This window comes from Glycine soja, chromosome 3 (assembly GCF_004193775.1).
Source record: "Glycine soja cultivar W05 chromosome 3, ASM419377v2, whole genome shotgun sequence".
NCBI classification, from domain to species: Eukaryota; Viridiplantae; Streptophyta; class Magnoliopsida; order Fabales; family Fabaceae; genus Glycine; species Glycine soja.
In genome coordinates this window covers 28,922,276-28,930,961 of record NC_041004.1, presented here as the reverse complement: position 1 = coordinate 28,930,961, position 8,686 = coordinate 28,922,276, and the positions used below count along the sequence as shown (strand labels likewise).

The 8,686-nt window shown below is 34.3% G+C and overlaps 1 pseudogene; it reads left to right on the top strand.

Annotated features, from left to right (window-relative positions):
• The first annotated feature begins 6,244 nt into the window (after positions 1 to 6,244).
• Positions 6,245 to 7,593, top strand: LOC114406385 (annotated as a pseudogene).
• The last annotated feature ends 1,093 nt before the right edge of the window (positions 7,594 to 8,686 follow it).

Sequence of the window (8,686 nt, the reverse complement as noted above, 5' to 3'; positions counted from 1 at the left end):
TACAATTGTGTTCTTTTATCCTAAATTAGACATTTGGTTGTACTGCTTTTGTTTGTCTTTTGTGATAGCCATTGAGTGTTCACGCAACAAAGGCTCCATATTTGTAACATAGTGAACATGAAATATACATATGTGACCAGGCCATTTTCCCATTTCAGTTTGCTTTTACTCGGTTTCTCCGCTTGGTTGCAAAAAGTAAAGGTTATGTTTTTCTAACTTTCGTGGTTTACGGTTTGCTTTTGTTTATATTGTGCATGGTTGAGTTTGCTTTTGTTTTTGTTGTCCATGGTTGAGTTTGCTTTTGTTTATATTGTGCATGGTTGTGTTTCATTTTTTTCCTTATTTTATAGGTTTTTTTTTTCGTGTTTTGCTAATTTCCGTGCTTTGTTCTTTTGGGGGGCCCAGTTTTTTGTTTTCAACAATTTCTTGTTAGCTTTTATTTTCAAAAAATCTTCATCATTGTTGTGCTTTTGTTTACCCTTCTTATTAAGTCTTTCCATTCCTCAGGGATTTTAATTGATCGAGCTTTACTTTGCAATTTTTATTTGCATTGGTTTCTGCATAGTTTCTGTACATATAATAGTACACGGTAATTATTGTGTATCTCAGATCACAATCCATTTACTTATTATCCTACATAATTGACGACTTTTGATTCCCAATGCTACCATCCATTATGTCTAATCATAAATATATACAGATTGGATATACACAATTTAGGGAAGCGTAAAAGACAAATACAAAACAAACATTATTAACTATTCATTGCAACTATTCACCGCTAATATTTCCAATAATCACTGCCATATATTTATATTTACTATATTCATTGTAACTCCTTCCATTTGCTTGACACCTTAAACTTCCACATGGCAACATGAGTGTAACATCCAAATTTTTGTAATCTAGATTAAAAAAGATTGTTATTTATAAATAAATATAGTTTTAGAAAAATGATGAGATTTTATAAATAAATAAATAAGGAGATATAATTATTAATTAAAATAATGATTTGAGAGAAAATAAAAAGGGTATTTCATTTATTTGTTTGATAGAAAATAAAATAGTTTGTTTTTATAAAATAAATAAATATAAAGCAAATAATAGGCTGAATACCCTAGGTATAAATAGTTATGTTAAGTCAGGTACCTCTTTTTGGCTTCATTTTCGTTTTTTTCCTTCTCTCAAAACCCTTTCTTTTTCCCGCAGCCCACCAAACCTGTCTCAGAAAAATGATGATCTCGGACTCGTTCACCGTTGGATCATCGTGAAATTTGAGTACCACGTTTGCAACCCAATTTTGAACATTCTCACCGTTGGGAATTTCAAAATCATATCTGAGATTAGAGGAAAACCCTTGGCATTGTAGCATTTTAATTTCCCGCAGAAACCCAAAATTGTATCGGTAAAACTACAATCCCGGTTTCGTTAACCGTTGGATTTTCATGAAATTTGGATATGTTTTTCGAAATTCAATTTTGCACACTTTCACCGTTGGGATTTTTGAGATAATATTCGTGGAGGGAGAAAAAGAAATCGCATGAAGACAGTACAAGTGGAGGTTTCAATCTCTTCTCCGTCTCTCTGACGTTTGAGAATTCTATCCGAGCAGTCGGAGGAATAACTTAAGGAATCTCAGGGAATCGTTAGAGATGTTACTATCGCTTAGAGGTAAGGGATGAGTTATTCACAATTGGGAATGAGAATATGTGTAGGGATCCTTAGAGATATCAATTGGAATGAGTTTTGGGGTGTTTCTATAATTTTTACTTTATCCTTATAATTATAACTATGAGTTATATATAAATTATATATGTTTGATGAATCATTTGATGTTCCAATGAGAAATTTTTGTGAAATTAATGTGCTCTTGTGTTGAGTGTGAACCGTAGTTGATGAAATTAAGTAAGGAGATATTGAGTTTGTATTTTTCCCCTATTCATGCTTTTTAGTTTTTTTTATAGTTTAAAATTGATATTATATTTGAAATTGAGAAAAGAATTCTAATAGACTATGTGTTGTATTCTTAGATTTTATATATATATATATATATATATATATATATATATATATATATATATATATAAATGAATTCATGTATACTTATATATATGAGAAAGTGTTTATATAATTATTTAGAATTGGTACATTGAAAACTTTCTTAAAATTCATGATCAAATATGATATACGTTGCTGGATTTATATATATATATAGATTTAGTTATATATTTATTTATATTAATATTTTATGTAAATAATGTTGTAGTGTTGTTATTGTGTGATTCCAAAAATTATTCAAGTGTTGGAGTTTGAGAATACTATGTTTAGATTTGAGATACATGTGTATTGAGTTATGAGTTGTGAATTATACAATAACCCGACCAGTGTTGAAATTGAGAAAATTGTTTATGCGCAGTGTTGAAGAGAAAGTGTGGGTTCCTAGTTAGGAATCAGTGTTAAATTGTAGCGCAATTGTGTTAAACATGTTTGAAACATGAGTGTGAGGTCATGGTATTGTATAATTCATGAGCAGTGTTTATAAATGAAATATGTGATGAATTATGGAATAATATGATGCCTTGAGATTATAATATTGTTATTGAGATTGAGTAAAAGTGTAAAGTAGAACATGTGTTGAATTGTGAGATACGTGAAAACATGTGATGGTGGATTGTGACTTTATGAGATGTGAAATTGTGAATGAGTTTTGGTTGTGAATAAGTGTGTGATTAACTCTTGATGTGACATTATTTGTGTTGTAAGCTGTGAATTGTACAATAACCCGACCAGTGTTATCTTGAGAAAAGTGTAAATGCGCAGTGTTAAAGAGAAAATGTAGGTTTCCTATTTAGGAACCAGTGTTAAATTGTAGCGCAATATGTTGTACGTGTTTAACACACGAGTGTGAGGTCATTGGTATTGTATAATTCACGAGCAGTGTCTGTGTGCTAAAATGATTTTAGGGGTTGGACCTGAATCAGGAGGGAGAGGCCCTGACGGACTCTTCGGAGTGTAGGCCTTGGGGGTCACCGGGTTTGAGTGCTCCTTTAAGCCTATGCTGATCCCATATAGTTGGAGCATTCTCGCAAAACATCGTGACCCTGATTGGTCTCCCTATGATCTTACTTAGTGAGAGTGACCTGACAAACCCATTGTTTGGTGTGTCTTGTTATGTACTCCTAAGCGCCCCAGGGTGGTTTTTCACTGACATGGTACCACATTGCATATAGGCTTGAGTCTTAGCATAACTGTCTCATGCGCTTGCTAATTGTTTATTATGAAATTGATGTGTTATTATGTCTCGATCAGGGCGTGTGATTCTTGTGTAATGTGATTGATGATTGAAAAGTGAACTTTGAATGACAAAGTGGTGGAATTACGTGAATTACGTGTAACTAAGTTTTATTTGGTTTATATGATATGTATATCTAGTTGTCTTGTTTCTCTATTAGTTAGGATGTGATAACTCACTCCCCGTGTGTTGTTTGTGTTTGGATCTTGTGATGATCTTGAACTTTGTGTTCGGGGGAGCAGATGACTACGTGAATTGCTTTAAGGAACCATGTGCTGAAGGACGTCGGGACACAACGCTCTGATAGGATGTGGCATTGGGGTATAGGGTTTTATAGACGGTCTTGTTTAAGTCGAAGTGAATTTATTATTTATTTAGAAAAGTTTTATGATGATGTTAGAAACGTGAATGTGAGCCTCCTACCCTCTTGAAAGACTTGTATTTAAATATGTTTTAAAATCTTGAATTAAGTTTAATTTTTTTAATTATTTCTTTTATTATTAGTACATATATGTGTGGGGTAGAGGGTGTCACAATGAGTACCTCCGTATATACCTCTATTGCTGTAAGTTTCTTTCAGTTTACCAGACTTCATCTTAACCTTATGACTATCTGTTCCAGTATGGTCCTTCATATATTTCTTCTTTTCCTCTATCATTAATCTTTTTTACATTACTATTACTGGAGAATTCTTCCTTACATGTATATCATCCTCTTTACACCACAGACATGACTGCACCCAATGTTTTCTCATTTACCCCGTTTTTGGGGGTGCATGTTTCTGTTCAGTTTTTTTATAAATTCCTTCATATTTTGTTCTCTTACTAATTACATTATATATTGTGCTATAGGGCCCCTCCCATTGGATGGTGAAAACCCGATTTTTAGCGGCATTTCGTGTTGGCAAGGTCAGCATTCACTATCCCAACTATTTTCCCATTTTCCTTTTTCCACATACAAAAAAAAAACTTTTCTATTCTTTACAAGTTTCCTTGCAAAACGTCATTGAGGTCCCTTTGTCTTACCATAGACAGTGGAGGCCATATTACCCAATTTATGTTTTATTTTACTATAATGGAAGCACACATTTTGTTAGGATGCGGAAATATGGCAACCGCTATTTTTTTTGCTGATGGTCTGAAAGAGTTTAGGAGAGCCCACAACATTAACGACAGTGTCATTATCTAGTTTTTTGCTCCCGAAAAAAATACATCTTTCGAGGTTGATGTCATGGGACCTATCCATGGGCAATCAACGAGAAGGTCAGGGGTTACAACCAGAAGGTACGTCTTTACAAATGATGTCACACAAGACATGGTGCAACACAACTAGCCTTTGGTAGGAGTTTCTAACCCACTCAATTATGTTGTTGGTTTTTTGTGCCAACTTTTCTTAAACACACTCAAACAAAACTATTAGCAAAATAATTGTACTTTATATTCCTTATATTCGGATAACATTGCCTGCTAATTAAAAAAAATTGTCCTTTAATTGCTATTATAATTTGGCTGTAGGTTCTTCCAGCAGCTGCTTCAAATTTTTTGTTTGGCTAAAAAAAAAATATTTTTGTCCACTGTGGTTATGGTAGACATAACCAGTGGCAGATCACCATTCATGATGGTCTGCCATCCCTTGCGGAACCATGGTTTCAATACCTGTTTGAAAATAACTTAATGCCTGGAGATGAAGTTGTCTTCTTCTTCAAGTTTGACGAACATGCGTGGGAATTGCTATATAGGAAAGAAGTCATATGGGATGACACCCTTTCCAGTTGAAGACCATCCCACAGACAACTATATTTTTTTGGGTTTTGGCTTGATTTATATTTTGCTTAATTTTGTTAGTCAAATACCTTAGGGTATGAAACAATTTCTTCCCCTTTACGCTGAACTTCTAATGGTTATGAACATTTTTTTGTCTGATTTTTTGTGGTTTTTTTGGATGCTTCATTGCTATTTTTTCCTTAAACTCATATTTCTGATATTGTTCAGAGTTTTACGGGATAGTCTACAAGGTAAGCTATAATTTTTATGCATTTTCCTCAGTGCTTAATTATCGAGATTTGCATGCAAGCTCTCCACCTCAGAGTATCTTTTTTGCGGTTTTTTCGATTTTTATTTTTTGCGATTTTTACTTTGTTCCTTCCTTTTCCCTCTCGTGATGCCTAGTGTTGTGGGTTATAAACCCAATATCTCATAGAGCAAACAACTACAAGGAACAATTTCAACAAATTACCCGTGATTCCACATTTTTAGGGCTAATTACTGTGTAACATTTCTCCCACTTAATTAGTCTAATTCATTTGTTATTCATTCCACTAGTTTTTATTCATTTTGTTACTTCCTTTCTCAAACATTTATGCTTTTTAAAAAGCTACTTATATTTCATTTCAAACAATATTCACCTATTTCTAAATTTAATTTTAAGTCTATATTGCAATTAAAAAAACTCACAAAGTAATTTAAGAAACAACCCGTGCATGTATCGATGTTAAATCTATCTTAATTTTCATACTTTCTTTCATTTTATTTCTAGATTGCAAAACAAATAAATAAGTTGCAAACGACCCGTGCATACGCACAGGTTATAGATATAATCTATTATAATAGATATTCTCTTCTAAATAAAATCTTTTATATTACTATTAATTAAGAATTCATTTTTTAATTAATTTCTCACTGATTCCTACTTCTATATGGATTAAATTAGCAAATCTAGCACTACTAAAAAAGCATGTTTCCATGACATCAAATTTAAGTCGGTTATTGAAAACCGATGTAGAAAATTATCCAGTGACATTTTTTAAATTAAGTATAACTTTTTAAATACGATAACGACGATTTTTGAAAATCCGTATTTGATTTGGAGGTTACTAGGACGGGCTTTTATTTAACCGTCTTTGATTTTAAGTTGAAAATTAAATTCAGATCTCATAAACTCTGCCATTTTGCTTCTCGTGCCTTTGTTTGTTCCAATCTCCATCGATTCCGCTTCTCGTGCCTTTGTTTCGTTTTCATCTTTGTCATCGCCCCTTTGATTTTTTCGTTAGTCAATGGCGGATTCTGACAACGACTCTGGTGGCGCACACAACAGCGGTAAGGGGGGCAAGGTGTTGCCACGGGAGCTGGACCGGTTTCTCCCGATCGCGAACGTGAGCCGCATCATGAAGAAGGCGCTGCTGGCAAACGCGAAGATCTTGAAGTACGCAAAGGAGACGGTGCAGGAGTGCGTGTCAGAGTTCATCAGCTTCATCATCGACGAGGCCTCCGACAAGTGCCAGCGCGAGAAGCGCAAGGTGATCAACGGCGACGACCTGCTCTGGGCGATGACCACTCTAGGCTTCGAGGACTATGTGGAGCCTCTCAAAGGCTACCTCTAGCGCTTCCAAGAAATGGAAGGAGAGAAGACTGCGGCTCCCTTCCCAGAAACTCTCACACCCTTCCTTACCAAGGATCAAAATGTGGGGTTACCTTCCCAGAGCTCTGCCGCATAGGATGCCACTGTTGACGCTGGTTCTCGTTAGGGTTCCGCCCTTTGGTTACTCTTGGAAGGATGTCTGCGGTGGTGGTTGTGGATTCACCATGGCTATCTCTGGTACCTAATTTTGTTTTTATTTTTTTTATTTGAGATTTTGAGGGAATAAATTTCTTCTTATTCTTTTTTATTTTGTGTTGTTTTGCTTCTTTATATGTTGATGAAAAGCTTGAAATGAGAACTTGAGAGTAAGAATCTAACCTCACTGGACTCAGTTCAGTAGCTGGAGCTGCATACTGATGTTGTTCTTGGCATAGTTCTTTGTGTGCCCTCGAGTGTAAGTGTATTCTTCTGAAATTTTTCCCCTTTTAAGTGACATGACCATGTTATGTACATAGCAACATCTTTGTTCTTTTGGTAAGCACAATGGTATGCATGACTTGGATCTTCTCATGTTTCAGGCTATGAAAAAAAATATATTAGCATGATTAATTGTCAACCTTATGCAATTAATAGTAGTTCATATATTGCCAATTAATTTTTTTAAATTTATTTTCTTCATTCCGGTAGTTGATACCTAGTAACTATTTTGTTCCAAAGGAGGATCCTCTCATGAGTCAGAGAACAATCCAAAGGAGAATCCTCTCATGCTTTGGCTCACTAGTGGCCCTGGTTGCTCAGCTTTCTCTGGCCTTGTCATTGAAATAGGTAATACCAACTCTGTTTCCAAATTTTACTTTTGCTCCATACTTATGTATGTACCAAGTAACAAGAGCTCAGACTTAGAAATTTTACTCTATTTGCATGTTGCAGGTCCACTTGCATTTTAATATGAGGAGTACAATGGGAGCCTGCCCAATTTGGTCTTGAGGCCACACTCATGGACAAAGGTGCCTTGTATGCATCTAATATTTTGTTGGCTGAAATCGATATTTTTAGCTTTTATTGTTTTTTTTTTTCCGCTGATTATGTTATGCTTATTTACTGGTATTTACCATAACTATTTTTGGTAGGTTAGTAGCATTATATTTGTAGACTTGGCTGTTTCCACGGGCTTCACTTATGCCACAACGAAGTTTGCTACTCAACGAAGGACTGGATACTAGTTCACCAAGTCCTTCAATTTCTTAGGAAGGTGTTCCTCCAAATTTTATTGTTTTTATTTCACAATCTGATGATTTCAGTTTTCCTTGTAGTTAAATCTGTTGGTCAATTAAATTGTGACAATCATGCTTAAATGTTTGTAGTGGTTGATTGAACATCCAAATTTTTTATCAACTGATGTTTACATTGGTGGCAATTCATACTCTGGCATTACTATTCCAACAATTGTTCAAGAAATTTCTCTAGGTAAAAGACTCGTATGTGATTCAACATGTACTGCAAAATTAGAATGACAAACATATGAACAAGTTGGCTAGTAACTATATGAACCACTATTAATCATGCTAATTGGTAATGGAGGCTTGTACCTGGTAACTATTTTGTTCCACAAATTTATTTGTGCTTACTAGTGTCTTGTCTGTTTTGGGATATTTTTATCCTTTTAAAAACCATTTCTAGTGCATCAAAATTTACTTTTGATGATAATATTTATATTCTTTCGATTGTATGATCTGATAGCTTTATATAGCCTATCCAATATACATGTGCTTCAGCATTAGGCTTTGTATCTATGCAAACATTAATGTTGAGTCATCACTCATTTGAGCAACCTAGTGTTTTCACAGCTTAAAGCAACATATTGCTTTGAAGCATGTATGCTTATTTTATGTGTTGTAAATCTATGGTTAGATTTATGGTCTTATCTTTATTGCATTTGTCCTGTAGGTGGTAAAGATAATGGTACTATAGTGGTGTAAAGAAGAATGCACTTGATGATTTTTTCATCTTTTGAATCTTTTATTACTTGTTTAGTGA